The following is an 18297-nucleotide window of genomic DNA, read 5'->3' on the forward strand; positions in this document are numbered from 1 at the left end:
TGATCTGGCACACCTTCTTTGGTGAGTAGAATAGGGATCCACCTGTCATATGGAGGCACCTGAACCTGGCCTTCAGGAGCCCGAAGGTCCACTCGATCACCCTCCTAGTTCGCCCATGGGCCTCATTGTAGCGTTCCTCTGCCCTTGTCCTGGGATTCCTCACTGGGGTCAGTAGCCATGACAGGTTGGGGTAACCAGAGTCACCTGCAAATGGCGAGGGACAACTGTTGACACACTCTAACCTGTATGGATAACCCCAGACCCAGACAACCATTCCCAATGACTTGCTTCCAGGTGCTCACCTAATAGCCACACAAGGCGCCTCTGGAGTTGACCCATCACATAAGGGATGCTGCTATTCCGCAGGATGTAGGTGTCATGCACTGAGCCAGGGAACATGGCATTCACATGGGAAATGTACTGGTCGGCCAAACAGACCATCTGTACATTCATGGAATGATAACTCTTCCGGTTTCTGTACACCTGTTCACTCCTGTGGGGGGGGACCAAAGCCACATGGGTCCCATCAATGGCACCTATGATGTTGGGGATATGTTCCAGGGCTTAGAAGTCACCTTTCACTGTAGACAAATCCTCCACCTGAGGGAAAACGATGTAACTCCACATGTGTTTCCGAAGGGCAGACAACAATCCGGACAATACGTTGGAAAACATAGGCTGGGACATCCCTGATGCCATGGCCACAGTTGTTTGAAATGAGCCACTTGCAAGGAAATGGAGCACTGACAGCACCTGCACTTGAGGGGGGATTCCTGTGGGATGGCCAATTGCTGACATCAGGTCTGGCTCCAACTGGGTACACAGTTCCTGGATTGTGGCACGGTCAAGCCTATAGGTGATAATCAAATGTCGCTCCTCCATTGTCGACAGGTCCACCAACGGTCGGTACACCGGAGGATGCCGCCATCTCCTCACATGTCACAGCAGACGGTGCCTATGAAGGACAACAGCGAGCACAGAGTCAACCAACTCAGAGGTACGTACCCACAGTTTACACAGAATACCATTCATACACAAAAGATGGCCTGTATGTGTGTTGAGTCTAGGCCTAGGTATGTGTGACGCAGTTGAAAATGAAGCCATGTGGGCCCCTGAAATGGAGGCTGTCTGACCTCTAAAGTGGGACAATGGGATGTGAGGTAACTGCGCTGGCGTTGTACACCGTCGCGGTAGGCTGTCGAAGACCACGGCACAATGCTGCATTTGTTAACATTGGACCCTATGGGTCCTAAGAGCCAATGACGATGTACGCCGGTGGTGACGGTACACACCGCCGCGGACGTGACCACCACTTTCTATCTGTTCAATCACTCAATACCTGATCTTCGACAGGAGAGGACCTACACTGCAAGTGCTGCTGTGACCTCGGTCTGGAAGAGACAATGACTCGAGTGTCTGGGGAAAGGGCCCCTGCCTTCACATCGGAGGAGTTGGAGAAACTCGTTGATGGGGTCCTCCCCCAGTACAAGCTACTCTACGGTCCTCCAGACAAACAGGTAAGTACACTGGGAGCATGTTGTGTGGACTATGCCTGTGTGGAGAGGGCTGGATGTAAGAAGGAAGGAGGTAGAGTGCTGCGTGCTTGAAAGACGGTGAATGCATGTGCCACATGGCAAGGGTAGGAATGGGGGCCAATCACTTTGACGGTGCAGTTGGTAATGACTTCTCTTTTTCCCCTGTACATTTCATGTAGGTCAGCGCCCACCAGAAGAAAGATATTTGGCGTGCCATCGCCAAGGACGTCCGGACCCTAGGGGTCTACCACAGACGGAGCACCCACTGCCGTAAAAGATGGGAGGACATTCGCCGCTGCAGCAAGAAGACGGCAGAGGCTCACCTGGGGATGGCCTCTCAACGTGGGAGGGGTGCCCATCGCATCATGACCCCCCCTGATGTTCAGGATCCTGGCGGTGGCCTACCCGGAGTTGGATGGGCGCTTGAGGGCATCACAGCAGACACAAGGGGGTGAGTACACTCTCATTCAGCTGACTTTGCGCGCATTACGAGGTGTCTGGGTGGGGGATGTGGGCTGTGGGTTTCCCTAGGTCAGGGCGAGTTCTGTAGTCAAGGCCCCTCCGTAAGGCAGGCCATGTGGCATCCCACCCCACCTCTGTAGAGTGCCAAGTACAGCTATTCATGCCCCTGTGTCATCTATGTGTGCAGATGTCGTCCATAGTCTTGTAGGCCATTTCCCAGGGATTGAACAGTGGAGCCCAAGAGCGCGGCATAGTGCAGGGGGCTTCTGTGTCTGTCGTGTCCGCCAACGGTAGCGGTAATGCATGCACTCAACATGTCTTTCTTCTGTTTCACCCCCCCTTTTTGTGGTCTCCCTGTTCTTGTGTGCATTAGCATCATCAGGTGGAGGAGCAGTGGCACCGGAGCACGAGGGAGCTGCATCCCACATGGCCCTGGAGGGCAACACTACGGAGTCTGAATTCACTAGTGGGACAGAGGGCGAGGGGAGCTCCACGGCGGGGACAGGAGCTGAGACCAGCGACACGGACTCGTCCTCTGATGGGAGCTCCCTTGTGGTGGTGGCAACATCTGTGCCCCCGCATCCACAAGTACAGCCGCCACCTCCCCTGCAAGCACTGCCCTCCCAGCAGCCCCTCAGCCTTTGCCCCGTGCCCGCTCACCCAGGAGGGTGGGCATCACCTTCCACCCAGGCACCTCAGGCCCTTCCCCAGTCACCCCTGCTGCCCTCAGTTAGGAGGCCATTGACCTCCTCAGATCCCTCACTGTTGGGCAGACTACCATTTTGAATGCCACCCAGGGTGTAGAGAGGCAGTTGCAACAAACCAATGCATTCCTGGAGGGCATTCATTCTGGTCCGGCGGCCCTTCACCGATCTTTTCAGACTCTGGCTTCAGCACTGATGGCAGCCATTGTCTCCGTCTCCAGCCTCCCCCCTCCAACTTCCTCCACCCCGACCCAATCCCCTGTACCTCTGCCTATCCCAAGCACACCATCAGACCAGCCTGCACACACATCAACACACAAGGGAAGCTCAGGCAAACATAAGCACCACACATCCCACAGGCACTCACGCAAGCAACACACACATGCAGACACACCAACATCCACTGCCTCCACTGTGTCCCCCTCCTCCTCGTCTCCCTCCTCCCTCCCAGTCTCGTCTACACTCACACCTGCGTGTACTACCTCTACACCCACTACGTCCCTCTCCAGCACACCCACCACCACACCCCACTCACGTGCAGTCACCACCCCCACTACCATTCACACGTCTCCTGTGTCTTCTCCCAGTGTGTCTGTGACGCCCCCTCCCAAGATACACAAACGCAGGCAAACACCCACCCAACAGCCATCCACCTCACGACAGCCTCCAGTGCATGCACCTTCACCCAAAGTCACCAAACGAACACCTCCTACAGCCACCACCTCTTCCTCCACTCCCAAACCCCCTCCAGCTACCCATCCCAGTGTGTCCCAAAAACTTTTCCTGTCCACCATTGACCTCTTTCCCACACCTCCCCCACCCCGTCCATATCATAGGTCCCGAAGTAGCACCTCATCCACAACTTCTCCGGGACCAGTGGTGCCTATAGTCACCGGAATGTGGAGTGCACCGGCCACCAGGACAGCCAGTGTGGCCCGGAGCCATAGCACAGACAGTCCCCCACCTGTGAAGCATCAGAAGTTGGCCAGTGCCCGGCGGGAGAGAGGGAAGACTCCAGCCATCAAAGCCGCTCCCAGGGGTCCCGTTGGGAGTGTGGAGTCAGCTGTGACACCTTCCAAGGTGGGGAAGTGCCACAAGAAACCCGGCAAGTCTGGGAAGAGCAGCACGGCGGAGAAGACCGCCATCATCCCTGCTGCCCAGGAGGCCACCGCCAACCCCAGCCCAGCTGCCCAGGAGGCCACCGCCAGCCCCATCCCAGCTGCCCAGGAGGCCACCGCCAGCCCCAGCCCAGCTGCCCAGGAGGCCACCGCCAGCACCAGCCCAGCTGCCCAGGAGGCCACCACTAGCCCCAGGCCAGCTGCCCCGGAGGCCACCGCCAGCACCAGCCCAGCTGGGCCATGAAGGACTGCCAGCAAAAGGCCCGTTGGGCCATGAAGGACCGCCAGCAGCTGAGACCCTGCAATGTAGACCACCATCTGAAGCACCGCTGAACAGGGCACCGCCATCTGTAGCACCGCTGAACAGGGCACTGCTATCTGAAGCACCGCTGAACAGGGCACCGCCATCTGTAGCACCGCTGAGCAGGGCACCGCCATCTGTAGCACCGCTGAACAGGGCACCGCCATCTGAAGCATCGTTGAACAGGGCACCGCCATCTCAAGCACCGCTGCACAGGGCACCACCATCTCAAGCACCGCTAGCCCATGAGCGGCAGGGGCAGTTAAAGTACACAGTGGCAGGCCTACTGTGCTAAAATAACATACATGAAGTTCTAACTAAAATGGCTACACAACACAACCACTAACACACCGAAGCACACACTAATACAGGCACTAATACATCAAGTTAGACACTAATACATCTTCTAACACAGCCAACAAAACAGTAATATATCTACTTACAGAGTCAGGCATAAAATGAGATATACAGTAACACAACCAGGCAAACACAAATGCCTGCACTGATATGCCCGTTGAAACACTGATGCATACACTGATACACTCAGTGAAACACAAACATCTATTAGTAAGAGAAGTAGGAACACATTGTCTTCTCTATATATACAGTAACCAGGCTACACATATGAAGATGTGAAGTGAGAAAATTGTACAACCATTTAAACATTTAAGTGACTACTTACGTAGTCAGTTAGTTGCTTATAGTAACTCATTTACTACTATGTTCTCAAGAGGTAAATGTACTCTTTATTTGCTTTCCAGATATCCACGTCCATTTAAAAAAGAAGAATTACAAAGCCTGGCAAAACACAATGAAGCAGAAACAACAGTACTACCCAGGTTAAAACTGAGATTAAAAAGCAAGGCAAGGTGGAGAATATGCAGAGAAAAAACGGTAGCTGCTAAGAGTACCAAGGACTTTCAGAAAGAAAAATTATGAAAAATACAAAATGAGGGAATGGTGTCAATTAAAAAGAGAAGTTTAAAAACTACCTACAAACATCAAGGAGTACATGGTTTTGGAAGTAGGAAATGTTTTAAGAAAATAGGAAGTTTAAATGGAGACAGAACCAATGGAAGGAGGTATGACTTAAACTGTTTCGAGTAATATAGAGCTAGCAATAAAACATGAAGCTTATTAATAAAACTAATTTTTGCAAGATTATTAAAGGTGAATGGAAGCACACACCTAGTACAAAGCCTTTCTTTAATGAAGAAAGCTACTTACAAGAGAACACATTAATGCATATAGTTGATACAACTGGTCGATGCTGTGAGGTAAAAGATGGTATTCCCATTGCAAAAGAGGGGGTGGTTCCTAGGAATGTAGAGAAAGTGATAGCTGAGAGGTACAAGGGTGACATAAACAGGCACAAGACATCAGGAATCAATAGATATATTGAGAACTTTCCTTTGTGAATTTCCATGAAAAAGTGTAAAGTGGAAAAAAATTAGAATTTTGCAAGGATTAGATCCATGCAAAGTGAGGATGTATATAAATCTACAGGGACAATCACTGGCATGTCTATCAAAGGAAGTGTGCAAAAGCACCTTTCATCACTGTAGAATGTTAGCTGTGCATCACTCTAAAACGTGAAATTTAGTTAAGAGACTTTATTATGTGAAAACTCTTGCCTTATGTTTAAGACAGATAAATAGGGTTCTTTGGCATGGTACACTTAGAGAGGTAGAAAAGAGTTTGTGAAGATATTCAGTTTCATTTAATTCTTCCTGAAGATGAACCTAGGGAAAATGAGGAGTTGGTTATTGGAGGTGTAGAGGAACAGGATACATTAATATTGAAAACTTCACACAAGAGATTGCGAAGTTTAAGTCAGTTTCTTCAGACAAACCAAACTGTGTTGTATTTGTTGTTGATGGACTGGCAACAAAAGCCAAAGTCGCAATGTTATTGTGTTTTCTAAAACTGATCAGGAGAGCAGAAAAAAGTGCCAAGAATTTGGTGCCTATTTATATGTGGAGAAATGGTTTGATTTGTCCACACAGCAAATTATATATAAGTATTGATGCGATAAGTTAGAGGATAACAAAATGCCAGTCAGAGCAATACATAGCAAATTAGCGCTTGTTTCAATTCCAGAAGACCTTCAACAGTTAAATATTTATGAATCTATACTCATACAATCTATACAACCTTTTCAAGCAATAGTTTGTATGAAACCAAAGAGTGGGAAACTGCCACCACCAGATCTAAAAAAAAAGGCAAAGTTGTCTCCTTACTCTTAGAGTTTTTTATTTTAAATGAAATGTTGAAACTATGGGTATTGAGAGAGATATAGATGAACCACTTATTCTAGTAAATGGTGTGTCTTCCAAAAATAAAAAATACAAATCTGGCAAGAGTTAGTAGATGTTAGTAAAGAAAAATAAGCCACATTATACTTGAAAAAATATAATATCTATTACAAAATGTTTCTGTTGTTGGAGATGTTTGTTCTATGGATGATAAAACATTACCATCAAGTGGACATATTGAAAAAGTGGCAGATCCAAATCAGAGAAATATATGAACAGTACAGTACAGTAGCTATCCACTGGATTCCAAAGACGTTATTGGCAATGCTACTGATCTCTTTTAAAGGCTCGCTGTTTTCCATACTAATTTCTTACTTAAGTAGGAGGCCGGTATGATGAACGGTGTGTACAAATTCTAGTCGCTGAGTATAAGTCACCTAGATTGTATTCAGAGGAGCCTAGATTTCGGCAGTGTATTCGATACATATTCCATCTATTATTTGAGAATGACTGGACTATCATCTGTTATAAACCACATCCTGAAGACAGGAGTTAATCTTCAAATTCTCTCAGCCAGGGAATCTGTTGACAAAGTTCAAGGTAATGATGAAAAGTTGGAATACAATTTAATTAATTTAATGGGATTTCCACATGGTACCAATGAGTATTGATATCATCATCATGGAGAACTTAAATGTATATTGTGAAACTTAAGTGCAGTTACATTCAGTTGTGTAGAGTATGCATGGGATGACTTAGTTGAATTTTTAGGAGAAGCAAATTCATACTTTAAAGATATCAAAATGAAAACAAAAGGAGAACTTTGCTCTTTGGATCTTGCTAATGTTTGTAGATATTTCAACCACAAGTTTCATGCCATGTTGTCTTGTAAATGTAATTAAAAAAACTTCCTGTTGGCTAAGTTACAGTTTTCTTTTGGTGTAAAGAGTACCAAGCAAGAGGTGTTCCTCATATTCACATGTTGTTATGTATAAAAGATGCACTGAAATTTGGAACATATAGTGAAGACTCTGTACTCTTTTTCCTAGAACAGTATGTGACATACACCCTGTTGAACGACAATAATGATAAAGACCTAAGACAACAAGTTCTGTGCTTTCAAACACACAGATGTGGCAAGTACTGTCGTCGAAAATACAGATGTAAAGAAATATTTTATACAAAGTGTTGTTTATAATTTCCTAGACCTGCCATTTCCAAAGAAAGAGTGAACAATGTTTCATGTGCAGTAAGTGAAACACTGACATGGAAATCAACAAAAACACATATAACCTCAGAAGAAAAGAGGCTTCCAATTAATGACTATAATCTGGTAATTCTGAAAATGTGGAATGAAAATCTGGATATACAATTTGTTGCAGACAACTCCATCACTGTTGTTCGATATGTCACATCATACATTACAAAATCAGAGAAGACAGAGATGCAGGAGATGTGGGAGGAGATTTCTGTTGAAAAGTCTCTAACTAAGAAATTATACAGCTTCAGCTTGAACATGCTTTGGCGTAAAGAGATAGACTCCTATGAATGCTGTGATCAGTTGTGTTCAGCCAGTTTGTACTCAAAATCCAGAGTACTTTTTTGTGTGAGTCTTGGTCTTACAAGCATGCTAAACAGATTCTTTCCCAGAAATTCAGAAATTAGCAGAATTGGGCCTGAAAGTACAGATATTTTGAAAACAAATATCTTGGATACCACATCGTGAAAACATATGTCTTTATGATTAGATTTCAAAATAATGTAACATAAAATGTAGGTTAAGGGAAATATGCAGTAGTTGGTTGTGACAGTTGTTTGGTTTGACACACAAAAGGAAGTTTAATAAACCACAGAAAACTTAGTTGACAAACTCCTATTAAAAAATAGTATTTCTATTTGGCACTTATGTAACAGCTCAAGCCTTAGCATTCTGAATCAGAGTTACTTGGACAGTATGACTGTTACAAAGTTTCTTTCAACACTGTGAATGACAGCATTCAATGTTCAGTCTTTTCCAACTACATGAAAATGTTAAATGATGAGATTGAATGGGAGGAAATAATTGCTGCTGAGATAGCTAAGGGCGGTTCACAAAGCAGCTCAAGTTCAGGACCTCTATGTAAAGATCCTCTCACACAACCAATTATTGAAAATGAAGCTGCCACAACAATGAATGATGTGAAGACTTCAATGCAACAACAAAGACAAGAAAGTGTTGATTTGGAGCAGTTAGTTGAACAACTGAATGGCGAGCAGAAATAAATGTGTATGGAGGTAAAATAGAAAATATAGCATTCAACAACAAAACTGAGTGTAAATGCTCATCATTTAAGCCAATAATATTATACGTGAGTGGTGAAGCTGGCACCGGGAAAAGCTTTTTATTTGAAGTTCTTACTGCTTACCTACAGAGGGCTACAGACTCAAATTTGTTGCATGTCTTAACAGCACCAACTGGATTAGCTGCACACAACATTAAAGGAAGTGCCTTGCACTGACTACTTCTGCTACCTTTTGAACATGACAACAACCTGGAATACCAAAAGTTATCCAGCAACGTTTATCATGAAGTCTCGAGAGTACTAAAGAAATTGAAACTTTTAATCATCGATGAGGTGAACATGGTATCAAACCAAGTGTTGGTATCGTAAACATTTGGTTAAACGTTCATTGCAAGGTACTACTTAGAAACGTGTGTCCAGCTTCTGACATGGAATATGGAAATATTCTGAAGGATATTAGAACAGGAGTTCTCACAAAAGAAGAAAAATGTTGCTTAGAAAGTTGACTTATAGAGAGACTATTTCCTACAAAGAAGTCAGCAGCACAGTTCACTGAAGACTGGAAATCCATCATCTGCCAAATGCCTAATTAGGCAGACACTAATGCCTAATGCCTACACCCCAGGAGTGTCCCTATTGCAATGAGCAATTACTAAATTACTAAACTGGAGAACAAAGACATTTTGGAACAGCAATCAACAAAATGGAATGTCAGGGGGTGACAGTACTATTAAGTGAAAAACTACAAGCTAAATTGGATTCATTGGAGAAATCTGTTGCCAGAACTGTGGGATTATGAAACGTTTTATGTTTTTGCAAAAACTATAGGGTAATTTTGCTGCATAATTTAAATGTTGAGAAAGGATTAGTTAATGGTGCTAAGGATAAAGTAAATGGTTTTGTTGTTTCCTAACAGGAATGAGGTTGAATAGCTATTGATTAAATCTCATTAAGTTGAAGGTGTTAAACAGATTGGAAGGTCTGTTGAACATTTCTTGCTTGTACAAGACTTGTATGTTTGGAGGAGGCAGTTCCCAGTTTTTCTAGCACACGCTGAATGTATTCATAAATCTCATGATTTAAGTGTAGTTGCAGCATTCATTAATATCAGTACTATTGTATTTAAGGAAGGCATGTCGTAAGTAGCCTTAGTGTGGGTTAGAACATTGTCTGGTTTGTATGTGGTAGACTTTGACGACAGTTGTGTCAAAAAGTATAACTGATTGAGAAGTGTATATGTTCCTCATTTGGGACAGTATCCAGTTTATGAGAAACTTACCATCTCCCCAAAGTGAAACCTTTCAAAAGATTGTCGTGATATTGCTGAAAAGAGCTGTAAGAAAGACAACAAGGAACTTCTTAAGAAAAGAATACTGACAATGCTGCTGATATCGTTGGTTACTAGTTGTCATATCCCTGTGGTATCAACTGCTATGCCAATGTGGTTCTCAATGCACTGTTCTCCTTATCTCATGTTGTTCATGTAATTGAACAGAAAAAGACAAAAGATTGCCCTCTGCACTCTTTGCTTTGCACCAAAAACATATTGTGCGTCTCATATTCAAGACCTTGTAGGTGTGTGCACTGGATTTGTACACTTTACTTAAAACATTCCAGAAGATGCACAAAAGTTCTTGTTGGTAATCTTTGGCATCTTAGAAGAAGAGATGGTACCTATTGACAAATTATTTGGACTTAGTTACTCATGGGACCATGAGTGTGAAAATTTTTCTTTTTCATCAAAAGCACAAATTGATTCAGTGTGATTTATTTACTTAACTCTACCAGACTGCAACAATCAGTTTTGACAGGTAGTTTAAAGAAGCTTCATTGAATAATACCTGTGGGAATTGTCAATCAGATCTGCTATCATATTTGTTTGCATATACGTAAGTGGCAAATACCTTATCCTAATGCTACAGTGATGTACAGCAGATGGAAGTAAATTGGAAATACAAATGCCAAAATTTAAAGCAGGACAAATATCAATTTCTGGAAAGACATAAACCACTATGACATTTTCCATGAAGGAATAACCATTATATCTGGACACTACAATATCTATTTAAAAACTGCAACTGGATGGGCAGAATGTAACAACAGCAGCCTCATGTCCAAGAAAAAGTTAGTAAAAAGAAAAGTTAGGAAAGTTAGAAAAGTGAGGAAATAAAATAAAAAAAGTTGAAATTCACTGGAAATACCAATGGTGACAGGGATATTATAGTTAGGAGTAGAATCAGAAAACCTTACAAATTTCCTGACAAGCCAAAGGTTACAGGGACATTACAGTTAGGCTACATTTGAAATGTAAAAAAACATACAAATTCAGAAATTATAGTTACTTCACTTAACTGTAATTTACGTCCTCTGCAATGCTTATGATTTCATATATTACATCACTCTTTACATCTCAAATGACATCACTGATGACATCATCCACAGAACAACTCACACAACCACTCACGAACCATGTAATGACCCAAACACTTGGGGCCAGATGTACGAACCGTTTTGCATGGCGCAAACTGCGATTTTGGCAGTTTGCGCCATGCAAAACAGCCATCGCGATGCACATTCTCATTTTGCGTGTCGGTACCGATTAGCAAAATGGGAATGCGACTCGCAAATAGGAAGGGGTGTTCCCTTCCTATTTGTGACTCGCACAGTGATGCAGAATTGCTTTGTGACCGCAAAAGCGGTCGCAAAGCAATTCGCAGTTAGCACCCACTTGAAGTGGACCACTGCCTACTCTGAAAAAACGAAACCAAATGGTTTCATTTTTTATTTTGCATTGCAACTCATTTTCCTTTAAGCTACTACTCTGTGAGCTACACAAATTTGCTTTAAAAGTGATGTGTCTACCTACCTACACCAGTGTAGTCTCAAGATTGGATCTAAGTTCTGGTGGGGTTTAGGCCTGAATGTTATGCAAATTGGGGAGGTCAATCAAAATCTCTAGTTGAAATGTAGGGAGGTTGTGGTCTGCAGGTGGTCTAACACTAGTTGTTGTGAGCCTGCTTTCAAAACCAATTGTTATGGTAGAGGAAGAACAACTTTCTCTGACGTTTGAAGATGTGCCACCAACACAGTTATCACTGCTGTGATGATCTATGTTACAGCTGTAAACCCAAATAGTAGGACTGCAAAGGGATAGTGGGATAGTGGGTAGAACCCAGTATGAACCACAGGTACCTAATGTGAAGTTGCACAATTGGGTTAATAATATACATCCCTGAAATTTGAAGGACTCCATCCAATTGTTCAGCTCCAGAGCAAGGTGAGCCTGTACCAGAGAATACATCTTGAACTTGTCCTTGTGGAGGGATGTTCCAGGAGCTGAAGTCTTGAAAATAAGAAGAATAGCATCCCAGCCCCATCTTGTTCTCTAAAATTAACTCTCTTTTGCTCAGAAGAGTCAGAACATCCTGTTGTAAAATGCAAGCATAGTCTTCCGAGGTGATTGATGTGAGAGGGGAAATGGGAATTCTTAGAAAGGAAGGGCATAGCATAGGCTGACAATCCACCGGACTCAGTGCTTTGATGTGATGGGCTGTCAGCATGCCAAGAAATTCAACATCTTTGCCACCATAGGCCACACTTTTTGGCTGCAAAGGTGGACTAAATCATTTTTGCTGGGAGGGATGAGGAGAAGGAGAAAGCAGACTGTTACTGCTGCCCAGAATGGCTCATGGGACAGCCACATCCCCTGTTGCTCCAAAAGAGCTGTTGGGCTGCTGAGTGCACTGAGAGGACTGACCTCACTGAAAGGGCAACCTGTGTGAATAGCCACTAAACTTGCGATACTGCTGGTCGAAATGGTATGCAGGAAAGCTAGTCCCAAGGATTTTACTGTGACCTATCTCTGCTTGAGTCATTCTAGTCTGCCTTGGTTCTGGTAAATTAGGCACCATTGAAAGGCATGTCTCTGTTATTTGATTGGACAACACCTGATATCCCAATAAAGTGCATCCAAGTGTGGGGGTGGAAGGCAGTTGAAGAGTCATGGAGCACACCACTGAATGTACTGTATCCAATCATTAGCACAGGATTTATTTCACTGCATTGTGCTCATCTCATACATCCTCTAGAAAATGGTCACAAAGATAACTGGAAAGATTCAGCACAACCAACCACGACAGTTCACACATGGCATGAGAGAAGCATGCTAAAATGTAAGTCACTTTCGTGGAGCAATGGACAAGGTTCTCAGAGAAAATATCTTCTTCCCCATGGACATAGTTTTCTCCTTCAGAAGGGGAAGGGTGAACTAATTAGAGTTCCACTTCTGGGTCCATAGTAGCTGGGCCATTGTGTCGAGCAACCTGGAGTTAACTACCTGTGCGGAAACAGGCATGCCCAATGCCATTAAGCTAGGTGAGGTCCATCAATGCTTCATTGAAGAGGAGGAATGGTTCGACCATTGTAGAGGAATCAAGGTGGCCTTTGTCATTTCCAAAGTGATTGGTAGCTAGAGGCTATGGCTGAGGCAGTGTCCTTAGTGTGAAAATCTGAACGGCAATCCAGGTCCACCTCCCAAAAGATTGTCATACCACGTACATTCAGTAGAACCAAAGGCCTCATTTACAAGAAACTGACACATCGTCATCGATGTGTCAACTTTCTTGCACCAGCTGCATATCCCCTAAAGATGCCATGGATGTGCTGTATTTTCAATATGGAGCTCCATGGCAAACGTTTTCACAGATGGGTCATAAATTCTGACGCATCTGTTGGTGCTAAAGTGACTCATTGCTGGAGTTGTGTCATTGAACTGATGAAACTCCAACAATGTGAGGAGAGTCCCATATAAAAAATCCCTGCATCAATTTTATGCCTGGTCTGAGCATGCAGTACAATTTTGACACAGTGAAGTCATAGAGTGATGCAGTGAAAAGTTGTACATTTCACTGCATCACTTCTCCCTTGCATACATTATACCTGGCACAGGTATGATGTGACGCAGATCTTTACAATCTGATGCATTTGGCCCAATGTGTCAGTTTGTAAATATGGAGCAGTGTAGTCTACTGCTAGCACCACCACTGAGCCAAACAGAAATGACACTGAGGCAGCACAAGGGGCTTGTAAATGAGGCCCTTAGTATTCACCAACATCTGTGCCTATGAGACAATACGATGGCCATCCTCACAACTGTCATCTTGATAGACAATGTTTGGCTTTTGGATGGGGTCTGATTCAAAGTCAAATAGCTCCCTTAGCCAACAAAAAACTCACTGCAGTGGAAAGGCCTGTAACAAACCTCTTCCAATAACTCCTGTGCCCTGCATATAGATTTGACCGGGATGGTCTTAGTCTTCTTACAATGCATCAGTATGCAAAAAATTCAAAGATGGCACCAAACATCTTGCTGATGGCTCAGCAAGGCCTTCAGTGGAGGATTTGGTTGACCAGTACCAGAACAGTGTCAGTTCTAACCCAGCAGGGATGACCGTTGCCAGGTTGAAGCCACTGGCTTGCATATAGTCATAGCTCCAAAGGCTATTGACACCCTAAAGTTAATCAGAGGAAGTCGGAGGGAGTTCTTTCATAGAAGGCCAGAGACATCTGCATAAGGGCCATGATTTATTTTGGGTTATCGCCAGGCACTAGAAAACCCAGAAGCAGAACAGAAGTCTCCATGGCTGGAGCTGTGCTGAGGCTGAGTCTAGCTCAGTTACATCTGTAAAGTCTGGCTAGGGAGCTGAAGCCAGTCCCAGGGAACAAAACAGCAGGCTATGAGAGCTATTTCTGGTGCAGGAACAACATCACAAAGGCAGAGGAGTCTTGATGTACCTCCTGTGTGCCCTGTTGTAAAACCTCTCTCTATCCCTGTTCAAGGATATGTCTGTAGAAGGCAAGCCGTAGCAAGACCTGGTGTGGGAGCTGGAGGAGAGGCACTTTTCCTGTGGGCCTGCAATGTGAAATGTTTAGACTCCTGGTCCTTGATGTCCTTGGCATGCGTATCGGCACACATCTTACATGACTTGGAATCATGCTTGGGCCCGGGCACCACAAGCAGAGATCATGATGGTCTTAAATCAAAATCTCCTTCTCACAAGAATGAGGAACCATAAAAGCTGACAACTTTAGAGGAGACCCTTCTCCCAATGTATCAGTGCAGAAAGATTTTGATAACCATTCTTAGGACAAGCAACGTCTAATCCGTGCCAAAGGTTATGGAAGAAAGAGTTTCAAGTCATTGTATCAGGTAGGTACTTTATGCCTCTGTGTGACATCATGTCTAGGTTGGTTTCAGGAGCCAAGATAGCAACCTATTGCAATATTTCCAGATCTAGTATGGTGCCTGCAGGGATTCAAGAGGTGAAGAATGTGGATGAAAATGTATCCATCAAAATTAGGATGCTCAGGAATAGCAGGAACATGACACATATGATGACTCTGTACAGCCTTTAGGTTAGGAGAAGAACTTGAGAATTCAAACTGGGATGAGAATGTATCAGATAATGAAGACCCTCTCCAGAAGAAGAGGTCTCATTTCTGAGGAAATGGTGCAGTGTGGCACTGCGCCAAAATTGGCAGAGCCACATTGCATCACTTCAGAAACATGGGGATATGGCATATTTACAAAAATACAACACACCCGGTATTTCCCCTAGCACCAGTGCTAGATTTAGCTGCCTAACACCAACATAGGCACCCTTGCATCATAGTGCATGGATGCCTGCATTGCAGGGAATGATTGTTTATGTGCAGGAATGGACACCTTCCCGCACACAAACAATCATTCATGGCATTTTGCTCTTTTTATATGTGATGCAGAGTGTAACACACATAGAAACAGCTAAATTGAGGAGAAATAAAATAATTTTCCTTGTTGTACCACGCTAACACCACCTTGTGGTGGTGTTCGTTTTTGGCGCTGCCTCAGGTATACAATTCCTCCTAAATCTGGGGCAGGATCAAAATGCAATGGGTGTTGCAGTGGAACGCCCACAGCAACACCCATTGCACGCCCTTTTACACTAAGTGATTCATGTGAAGGGGCCATATTTACTTGTAAATATGGCACAAGTCATTGTGCCACCGCTTCGGTGGTGCAAGGGCCTCCTAAATGAGGCCCATAGTCCACTAGGCTATCCCCCTGATGATACCTATAGAATTGAAATAGAAGAAGAGTAGCAGTCATCCTGCTCTTTTACTAGAAACACTGCATCCTTAATAAAGGATGAAGCAGATCCTGCCTGTGCTACCAAGTGTTTTTCAACTAGACATAGAGTCCTTCAAAAACTCAGCCTCATGAAAGGTAGGGATGAAAAAAATGTAAAGTTTCAATGTGGTTCCAACAGATATAAAAAACAGGATGTCCCAGCAGATTCAATAGCTAATACAGCTTGAAAAGCCAGGAAATGCACTAGAAACATTGAGTCTCCACCAGATAAAGACAGCAAAAAACCTCACCCTGTGGACAAGACAATGGTGTGCACCACAAGAACAGGAAACACAAGTGGTCTAAAACAAGTAGACACCATCATCAATAGTGGGAGCAAATAGTGAAATTGATACAAAGCTTACCACAGGAGTACTGGAAGAGGGCAAGCACATCTCCAATTCCTTCTTTGAGTCAGCTATAGGTGCTGCTGATATATCCAGCATTGTAGCATTTCATATTTGCTCACCCCCACTCGCAGCCACCCCTGGTCCTGGGCATTGTTGAATGAGCCTCACACTCCTTGCTCATGACATTGCATTCAGGATGTTGTCTGGTTGGCAAGACAAGTCCTGCTGCCTATGAGTGTGGCTCCCAATCACCAGCACAGTAAATCCTGTCTCCATTCAGGCACCTCAAAAGCTGTAACCATATGACCCATATGAGTGGCAGGCAAAAAGGGAATGTGAAGGGCTGCAGGATTCAGTATCCAGGATTCATGGTCTACTGCAGGATTTGAAGATCTGGAAGTCTGTAAAAGCCACATCTAGAGCGTGGCCAGGTGCTTGGCTTTCCTCCCTGTTGATGAGAGGCAGCCTATGACTGGGATCTATTCTTCAACTGTGTTCTTCTCCTTGGGCTTAGATCTTCAGCTGTTATCCTGGTTCTTCAAACAGGATTATTTTCAAACCAGTCATCAGGAAAATGTTCCCAGACATTTTCTCTTAGCGACACTTCTTGAAATTCCTTCTGTAGCATTACCTCTAAGTCTTTCCTTGCATCCTAGGAATTACTCAACTAATTTTTACTGCTGCCTTCAGTGACCTCAAGTTAGTGATAGTGGGGAGAGTTAGGTATTACTTGTTTGGACTGTATTATTGTTAGGCCTGGGAGAAAAACTCTGCTCTGCTGGCAGAGTTTGCAGAAATCGGCAATTCCGCTTTCAACGGAAAACTTGAAGTTACCGATAGACTCCACAATCCACAATGTAGCGGAGTTTTTTCATTTTTTTCCCTCTTTGTCATGCGGTTTCTGTCATTTCACGCTCGCTAGATGTGACACAAAAGACTTCCACTCTCTCGTGATCACAAACAAGATTTTTTACCCGCTCGTGAGAGTCAGCACCACGCCTGTGACTTCTGATGCATCTTTTTTGACCTAGGCAAACACGAGTGAGTGCGATCGACTGCTGCTGCAACCTTGCGAAGCTGAAGCAGCTAAAATCTACAACTTTGAGTGAAAAATCTTCTCTGATTGACTGTTTGTGTTGACATTGTTGTGCGAGGAGTAATTATTTTCTCCCAACAGCACGAAGCACATCAGAGACTCCAACTTCCTGTTGCCGTCCAGCAGGCTCCTCCCAATGCTTTGTCCACCTCCTTGTCACTTTTTACTTGGATTTTGAGCTGGAAGGATCACTTTTTTGGCTCCTGGATATATCATTTATTTAAGGACCATTTTATTTGAGTTTTCACAAGTAAGTTAAAAAACACTTGTATACGGGTGTTATACAACTTGTTTGTTTAATAGGAGGCATGCCCCAGGATTTATCTGTACTTTTATTCATTTTTTTAAAGTTATGTTGGTAGGTGGCCTGCATTTATGGTCTAATTATATTTTTACTTGTAATTGTTGTTCTACAAAGGAAACATTTTTAACAGTGCACTACATTTGCTCCATGTTTTGTTCTGTACATTTGCAACATTCATTAAATTGAATGTTAATATTAAGTGGTGTAGCCTGCTAATGTAATAAGCCTTCCAGCTGTAGGCCCAGATCTAGTCATGGGTGCATGATGAAAAACAACTGTTTGTGATGTCTGTGGAACTGAAACACCACAGATGACATGTTGTTTGGCAGTATTCCACATTTTTTTCTGCAAACAGTGTTTGGGGGGTTATATAGTACTTGGTGCCTTTGTATGATGTGCATTGGTGTTGTAAAAAAATAGCCCCTTTAAAATTAGTTTTTGAAATGACTAATGCTGACTTAATGCTGTTTTTTCCTGTACCAATACCTTATTTGTCTGGACAGAGTGTGAGAGTGTTTATCATAGGCACCATTTGTCGTTGATCCCTATCCCATGTGGCCAGGGGCCCTTTTTGTATAGTCAAAATTATAGTCCTATACCTATATGTGTTTTTTTCTATTCACCCTGCTTGTTGTTTGATGTGGCTGGTGGCCATGTTGTTTAGGCAGCCAGTAGTCCTGCATGTGGACTTCTTTGTTGTGGTGTCATGCCCCGTTGCTGGT

The sequence above is a fragment of the Pleurodeles waltl genome, chromosome 5, assembly GCF_031143425.1.
Source record: "Pleurodeles waltl isolate 20211129_DDA chromosome 5, aPleWal1.hap1.20221129, whole genome shotgun sequence".
In the NCBI taxonomy this organism is placed as follows: Eukaryota; Metazoa; Chordata; class Amphibia; order Caudata; family Salamandridae; genus Pleurodeles; species Pleurodeles waltl.